Consider the following 9,263-nt stretch of genomic DNA (forward strand, 5'->3'; position numbering starts at 1 on the left):
GAACTCTGACAAATGGCTCTGGACGAGCCCATCGTGTTTATACTCCTCGGGAAATGGGATAAATCAACTGTTCAGGGATGCTTTTTGCAAACCTGGCTGTCCAGGTGGGGTGGCCGGAAGGGTCCTTAAAAGCTCTCAGTGGAATTTTGTCAGTGAGAATATTCTTCCTAGCTCTGATCCAGAGCAAGCACACTAAAATTCAGACCTGAAAACAAAGCTTCCAGGCTGCCATTCCAAAACTCCCAGCCCAGAGGAAGGGGCTCCCAGGCAGCCGTTCCACTGCTAACAGCCAAGAGGAGGTGAGCCATGTGGGCGCCAATAGCACCCCGCACCTCACCCCCATGAAAATGAGAAGACATGTAAACAAATCTCAAAACCAAACTTCCAAATCACCTACAGCAACCACAAAGGGAAATGAGATCGAACACTCTGATACTCAACCACCTGGACTCCCTGAACTGGGAACAAAAGAGGATCTAGAAAAAAATGAAATCAGAAATGATTTATCAGATAACAGCAGAGATTGTGCTCATAGTGCAAGACATGATTAATAAATCTAGAGAGGAGCTAAGGAACATGATGGAGTCCTAACATAGGAAACAAAAGGAATCCATAAAACAGATGCAAACAGATTTCCAGGAGATCAAAAACTCCATTGAAAGTCTACACAGCAGAATGAGCCAATGTGAGGATAGAATTTCAGATAGAGAGGATAAGACTGCAATTAGTGACCAGGAAAAGAAAAATTGCTTCAAAATTATAAGGGACCATGAGAAATCAATCCAGCAGCTGCTAGAAGATGCAAAGAAGAATAACATAAGACTGATTGGGCTCAATGAAGAAACAGGAGAGAGTGCAGATGACATAAAAAATCTCTTCACAGAAATAATGGCAGAAAACTTCCCAAGGAAGGGAAAAGAGCTTGACATACAGATAAGTGAGGCATATAGGACTCCAAATAGCCTTGATCAAAAAAAATCTGCACATAGGCATATAATTAAGATTCCAGAAACACAACAAAAGAACAAAGTTCTACAAGCAGTTAGAAAAAAGAAACAAATCATGTACAAAGGAAAGCCCATCAGAAGCACAGTAGACATCTCAATGCAAACCTTCAAGGCAAGAAGAGTTTGGAATGAAGTATTCCAAGCCCTAAAGGAAAACAGCCTCCAACCCAGATTGATGTACCCTGCAAAACTATCTTTCAAAACTGATGGAGAAATAAGATACTTTCATGAAAAGGAACTTCATGAATACCAAACCAGCACTCCAAAAATTTTTACACAATATCCTAGGAACAGACAATGAGGATCACAACCTCAGGAAGTGCAGCAGAATGAACCCATCAGGTGCAACAAGAAATTAAATGTAAAGAGGGAGAATCCAACAAAAAGAAAAAGTCATGACAATGATAAGTCAATACATATCATTATAACCATCAATGTTAATGGTCTCAATTCACCAATCAAAAGAAATAGACTGGCAGAATAGGTCAAGAAGCAAGATCCAACAATATGCTGCATACAAGAAACACATTGAATTCAAAAGGAAACTCATAGACTGAAAGTTAAAGGGTGGAAAGCAATACTCCATGCGATAGGAACACGAAAAAAAGCAGGAGTAGCTATCCATTTTGCAGATCAAGTAGATTTCAAACCAACACTGATTGAGAGACAAAGAAGGATACTACATCCTTGTAAAGGGAAAAATCCAAGAGGAAGAGATGACAATCATAAGTATCTATACACCAAACACTAGCGCACCCAACTATATAAAACAAATACTAATGGACATGAAAAGTCATATATGCACAAATGTAGTAGGGACCTCAATACCCCAGTGTCACAAATAGATAGATCAACTAGACAAAAAATAAATAATAAAATACTAGAACTCAATCAAACTCTTGAACAAATGAACTTCACAGATGATAATAGTGTTCCACCACACAAAATCAGATACACATTCCTTTCAGCTGCACATGGATCATTCTCCAAAATAGACCACATACTTGCTCATAGAACATGTTTAAGTAAATGCAAAGGAATTGAAGTTATCCCTTGTATATTATCAGACTATAGTGCAATGAAATTGAAGATCCATAGCAAAAGAAACTGCAAAAATTTCATAAACACATGGAAATTGAACAACACACTTCTGAATAACCAATGGGTCACAGAAGAAATTAAAGAAGAAATCAGGCAGTTCCTTCAATTAAATCACAATGACAATACAACATATCAGAATCTATGCGACACAATGAAAGCAGTCTTATGAGAGAAATTCATAGCAGTGAATACTCATATTAGGAAAACAGAACAAGCCCAATTAAACAATCTGATGCTGAACCTCAAGCTTCTAGAAAAAGAAGAGCAGGACAAACCCAAAGCTCATAAAAGGGAGGAAATTATAAAGGTCAGACCAAAATCAACTCAATGGAGACTAAGAGAGCGATACAAAAAAATGAATGAAGCCAAGAGTTGGTTCTTTGAAAGAATCAACAAAATTGACAAACTCTTAGCCAACCTTATCAGAAAAAGGAAAGAAAAGGCCCAAATCCATGCAATTAGGAATGAAAAGGGTGAAATTACAACAGACCCAGCAGAAATCCAGAGGATCATCAATACCTACTTCCAGAACCTATACGCCAATAAGATGGAAAACACAGAAGAAATGGACAGATTCCTAGATACATATGAATTACCAAAGTTGAACAAAGAAGACCTAAAAATTCTAAACAACGCAATATCAACCAATGAAATTGAAAACATAATTAAAAACTTACCAACTAAGAAAAGCCTGGCCCCTGATGGCTTCACTGATAAATTCTACAAGACATTTAGAGAGGAACAACTGCCACTACTGTTTAAACTCTTCAGTGAAATTGAAAGGGAAGCAATCCTCCCAAATTCATTCCTGGAAGCAAGCATCACCTTGATTCCCAAAGCAGAGAAAGACCCAACCAAAAAAGAGAACTATAGAACAATCTCCCTAATGAACATAGATGCAAAACTCCTTAACAAGATACTGGCAAATAAAATGCATAAGATCATCAAGAAGATCATACACCCTGATCAAGTGGGATTCATCCCAGGGATGCAGGGATGGTTCAATATATGCAAATCAATCAATGTAATACACTATATCAATAGAGCCAAGGACAAAAACCATATGATTATCTCCATAGATGCAGAAAAAGCATTTGACAAAATCCAATATCCATTTATGATAAAAACCCTACAAAAAATTGGAATAGATGGTCTCTACCTTAAACTGATAAAAGCCATCTATGAAAAACCAACAGCCAGTATCATACTAAATGGTCAAAATCTGAAATCCTTCACACTAAAATCAGGAACAAGACAAGGATGTCTACTATCACCACTCTTGTTCAATATAGTTTTGGAAACATTAGCCATGAAGCTAGACAAGAGAAAGAAATAAAAGGAATAAAGATAGGAAATGAAGAAGTCAAATTGTCATTATTTGCAGATGACATGATACTCTATATAGAAGACCCCAAGAACTCCACCAAAAGTCTTCTAGACTTAATAACCAAATTCAGTCAAGTAGCTGGATACAAGGTCAACACACAAAAATCAATAGCTTTCCTATACATGAACAGCAAACTCACTGAGACAGAAATAGGGCAAATAATTCCTTTCACAACAGCATTGAAGAAACTAAAATACCTAGGAATCAACCTAATGAAAGAAGTCAAAGACCTCTTCTCTGAAAACTATAGCACTCTGAAAAGAGAGATTGAAGATGATATCAGAAAATGGACAGACATCCCCTGCTCCTAGGTAGGAAGGATCAGTATAGTGAAAATGCCCATACTCCCAAAAGTGCTATATAGATTCAATGCAATCCCAATTGAGATCCCAGCAGCATACTTCACGGACCTTGAGAAAACAATCTAAAAATTCATTTGGAACAAGAAGAGACCCAGAATAGCAAAAGCAATTCCATGTAACAGAGACATGGCAGGGGGTATCACAATCCCCAACCTGCAACTATACTACAAAGCTACTGTGATTAAAAACAGCATGGTACTGGCAAAGAAACAGACCTGAGGACCAGTGGAACAGATTAGAAGATGCAGAAACAATGCCAGACATACTCGGCCACCTCATCTTTGACAAAGGAGCCAAACACCCTCACTGGAGGAAAGATAGCTTCTTTAATAAATGGTGCTGGAAAAATTGAGTTTCAACTTGCCAAAGATTAAATCTAGACCTATATCTCTCACCATGCACTAAACTAAAATCTAAATGGATTAAAGATCTAAATATTAAAATAGAAACACTGAACCGGCTGGAACAGAGGTTTGGTAGAACTCTTGAAGACATTGGTGTAGGAAAAGATTTTATGAACAAAACCTTAGTTGCCCATGATCTAGCACAAACAATGAACAAGTGGGATCTCTTCTTATTAAAAAGCTTCTGCACAGCAAGAGAAACCACCAGCAGTGTGAAGAGACAACCCACAATATGGGAAAAAATTTGTCCCTCAGACAGAGGTCTACTATCTCAAATCTATAAAGAACTTAAAAAAGATCAGACAGACTTCCCAAATGTACAGACCCAGTCCAAAAATGGGTATCTGAAATGAACCGACATTCCTCAGACAAAGAAGTAGAAATAGCAAATAAATACATGAAAAAATGTTCAACATCATTGGTCATTAGAGAGATGCAAATGAAAACAACATGGAGATTCCACTTCACTCCAGAAAGAATGGCTGCTATCATGAAATCAACCAATAACAAATGCTGGCGGGGCTGTGGGGAAAGAGGAACCCTGCTCCACTGCTGGTGGGAGTGTAGACTGGTGCAACCACTGTGGAAATCAGTATGGAGATACCTCAAAGAACTAGGACTGGAAGTCCCATTTGACCCAGCTATTCCTCTGCTGGGCATCTTCCCTAAAGAATTAAAAGAATCATGTCACAGTGATGTATGTGCACCCATGTTCATAGCAGCAAAATTTGTAATAGCTAAAACTTGGAAACAGCCTAAATGCCCATCAACTGGAGACCAGATAAAGAAAATGTGGTTTTTTAATAAAATGGAGTACTACTCAGCTATAAAAAATGAGAAATTAGAGACATTTATAGCTAAATGGATGCACATTGAGGTGATACTCTTAAGTGAAATAAATAGGACACACATGTGTAAATACTGAATAATTTCTCTAGTGTGAGAAACTGAAAGTGTAAATAAGAAGTAAAAGGTATAATAGATAATGTGAAATAGGAAGAGAAAGGGCAAAGGGAAAGGGGACGTGGGAGGGTTAGGAGAAAGGAAAGAGGGGAATGGAATTAATATGAGAAAATGAAAAAATGGAAACAAAGTCTTTGTAAATAGGGAGGGATAGAGGAGTTGAAGGGAGGGCAGGGGCAGGGGGAAAAATAAGAACCAAGAGAGACTATGTAAAGGTGCAAATTTCCAATGATGAATGTCATTATATTGTATACCTAAAATGTACCAATGTTTAAAATGAATAATTGATAATGCAAAATAGGAAGAAAAGGTCCAAAGGGGTAGGGGAAGTGGGAGGGGTAGGGGAAAGAAAAGAAGGGAAAGGAAAAAATTATGAAAAATGGAAAAAATGGAAACAAAGTCTTTGTAAATAGGTAAGGGTGGGGGGTGAAGGGAGTGCAGGGAATGGGGAAAAAATAAGAACCAAGCTACATCATGTAAAGGTACAAGTTTCCAATGAGAAATGTAAATGTATTGTATATACCTGAAATGTACCAATAAAAGAATTTTTAAAAAGCTCTCAGTGGCTGACTCTGCAGTGTCCGGCAGGGAGTGGACAGATCCTAATGCTCAAACCAAGAAGGTTGAAGACAGCCCTGAGCAAACCAGGGTGAGTAGATCCCCAAGCTGGAGCCCAGCCAGAGCCTCTGAGATGTTGGGACAGGAGTTACTGGAATTGCAAATCTCTCTGCAAAGTCTTCTGGGAAGCCTAGTGTGAGCCCTGAAGCTGAGGGCAGGGGTGGTCAGTCTCCCTTCACCCCCGAGGGCCCCAGGGGACACTTTAGTCATTTGTGACTCAGCAGGTTCTATTCTGGGGACACTGCTGGGACCACACCTGGCACCTGGTGCCCAGCATCAGCTCCAGGTACCATCCTCCTGGTAACAGACCTGTGCCACACCCACATGACCTGCTGGGCCAGGGGGCAGCCCCTGTGTGTCCTGACCCAACCGTCATCAGCTTACAGTGATCTTGTCACTTAGGCCATCATGGGTTCTGTCCCCCATCATGTCCATACCCCAGCCTGGCCTCCTCCCTCGGCCCCCTCTGGTGCTGTCCCCACCCTCTGGTGTCCATGACATCTGTCAAGGCACCTGTGCCTGCCTCCCAGGCCTCTGTCCTGTCCCCTCTGTCCCTACTCACTGGACTCCTCCAGGACCAGCCAACCCTCCCTGCCTGTCCTCACTGGACTCTGCCCCCCAAGAACCCCTGCACTCTATGCCGGGCTCTCCATACTCAGCTGCCCACTGCCTCCCAAGGGCTGAACAGTGGGTAACACCCTGGCCAAGCCGGAATCCATTTCTCGCCCCCCACTGTGAGCAGCTTCAAGACAGCTTCAGCTAGGAGGGGACCTGGCCCGAGACCCATAGTGAGGCCATGGCGAGGCCACACACTAGGGAGATGCCGAGTGTCCAGCAACCCTAGTGTGGCCTCAACTCCTCTACTCCTCCTCCCACGTCCTGCTGGCCACCTTCCCTGCTGTAGCTGTGCCCAGGCATGGTTGTGTCACGGAGGGGAACTTGCCCAGAGGCCATGGCTCCCCAGTGACCCCTTCAGCCCCCTCACCACTGGACAAGCTTGTTCCTAGCTCTTCCCTGCACTGGAGTCCAAGGTGACTGCCATGCCCTGGGGCTCTCCCACCCCACACTGTCCTGCCTGCCCGGCTCCCAGCACACGTCACTGTGCACACGTGGCACTATGACCATCACTGCCCTTGCAGTGGTCACAGGTTATTCAGTAGTCATGGGTGGTCCATGGTCTCCACAGGCCAGAACTTCTTGACCTCAACCCCGGGACCCAGCGCCGGGCACCTCTTCACTGGGGCTGTCCTGCACTTCAGCAGCATCGCTGTCCTGCACTTCAGCAGCATCCCTGCCCTGCTCAGAGGACACCAGCAGCCCCTCTCCATCTTCTCCAGATGTCACCAAACATCTCTGGGGCAGAATCACACACCACTCCTCAGCCCGTGAGTCCCAGGAAGGCAGGAACCAACACAATGGGGTCCTGGGGCCCCAGGGGACAGCAGGGCCTGGGCTCTTCTCATTGCATGGGGCAGTGCACATGTGGAGTGAAGGGTTCTGGGCTCTGGGTCAGAGCCTTGGCATGTAGACCTTGGACAATGATCTTTCTGAATGTAGCTCATGGGTTGCCCCCAAGACGTGGCTGGGCTGATGAGGTGCAGGGTTGTAGAAACCTGAAAATTGATGTTTAAGAAAATTCACGGCAGCTCCCCTTTGTTCATGGGAATGTCTTCCAGAATCCACAGTGAAACCTCAGTGAGCACAGAGCCTGTCATCTGATGCCATTGTGCTTAACCAAGCACACGATACCCATGGGGCTGTGCCTTTTGCAGTTTGAGATGCAGCAGCAGCACTGGCCCAGAGCTCTTCTTCCTTCTCCACAATTTCTTGGAGACAAGACTCGTTCTCACTGAAGATCTCAGCACCCTCAGCTACAGTTTCTTTTCTTTTTTTCCTTCCTTCCTTCCCTCCTTCCTTCCCTCCCTCCCTCCCTCCCTCCTTCCTTCCTTCCTTCCTTCCTTCCTTCCTTCCTTCCTTCCTTCATCTCTTTGATGTGTCCCCAAACCAGTATCTCTGCCTCTGCAGGTCAGGGCCATTATTCAGCAAAGTAAGGGTTACTGAGACAGAGGGTCTGACCCCAAGTGACCCCCAGGTGGGTGGCATAGACAGTGTGGATACGCTGGGCACAGGGACGGTTCAGGTCCCCAGAGGACTGAGCAGGATGGCTGGGGACTCAGAATGGCACTGTGCCACTTACAACTTCCAAGTCCTGTGTTTGCACCCAGGGGAGCTGCAGGCTGACCATATTAAGTGACCAGGTCAGGTGGGACCAAAGACCTTGCTCGTTATTGCTATTTCATAAGTGCAATTTCTGAGTCCTAAGCCCATGAGTTCGCATGTTGTGGGCGTGGCCAGCTCTTGTGGGCTGCTCTGAGCCCCCCATGGATGGAAAGGGCAACCAGGGCCAACTCCATGTCCTCAGGATGCCAGCATGGGGACAGGGCTGGCTGGAGGGTTCAACCACTGTGATGGACTGTGTGACATTTCTGAAGATGTTCCACCCACCTGGGTCACCCTGGAGCCACTTTGAGTGGCCTCTTGGCATCCCTCAGTGGTCTGAGTTAATAATTATTCCAAGTCAAGGGCTCTGCAGTTACTCAAACTTCATTTCCTTCAAAGGGAAATAACAATACTTACGTGAACAAGGCAGCCATCTGTAAGGTGTGTGGCTTAGGATGACTTCAAGCCGTGTGAACTCCTTTCCAGATCTCCAGAGAGGAGAAATAGTAACTAAGATGCTCAGAGTCTCCCTGGCCTCCTCCTGGGTCGCTTTCCCCTGGTTCCTGCCACGTTACAGTTTCCCTGGCAGGCGCCAGCCTTTCTCTCCCTGTGTCTCTGTCCATGGGAGAGTCCCTAGATCCCAGCAGACTGATGGGTCAGGCCACATGGTCACAGCTGGCTCCTGCCACCCTCTCTGTCTCCTCTGTGGACTCACCTATATTCCTGCCTCAGTGTCATTGTCTTAACTTGGCTTCCCTAGGGCCAAGCATTCCAGTGATGTTTCTCTGGGGGTGCAGCAAACACAGGGGATAGAGTGTTATGAGACAGAGCAAGGGACTTCGAGTGAGGGATGGCCGTAAAGCCACATGCTGGGCACCGGGAAGCAGGTAGATTGCTCTCCCTGGCTGACCTCACAGGGCCTGGAGCTGGGTGTTGATGCCCTAGCATTTGCACCCCGGGGCCTGTGTGGAGAAGTCTGGGTCAGTCACACTGAAGCACATGGTCAGGGCCCAGAGTGTCCACAACAACTTGCCTCTTGCCTCCAGCCTTGAAGTCCAGTGAGCTTTCTGTGGCTGCCAGTCACTAGGGGCTGGGTGGAAGAGGGTGGTGGCTGAACATAGCCTCCCTCTTTCAGACCTGAGCCACCACCCCATGGGCCCCGCATCATGGAGGTGATCTCTTCTCTCTGCAGCCCAAATTC

The sequence above is a fragment of the Heterocephalus glaber genome, unplaced genomic scaffold (assembly GCF_053883595.1).
Source record: "Heterocephalus glaber isolate CG9 unplaced genomic scaffold, H.glaber_assembly_v1.0 deba00001532, whole genome shotgun sequence".
In the NCBI taxonomy this organism is placed as follows: Eukaryota; Metazoa; Chordata; class Mammalia; order Rodentia; family Bathyergidae; genus Heterocephalus; species Heterocephalus glaber.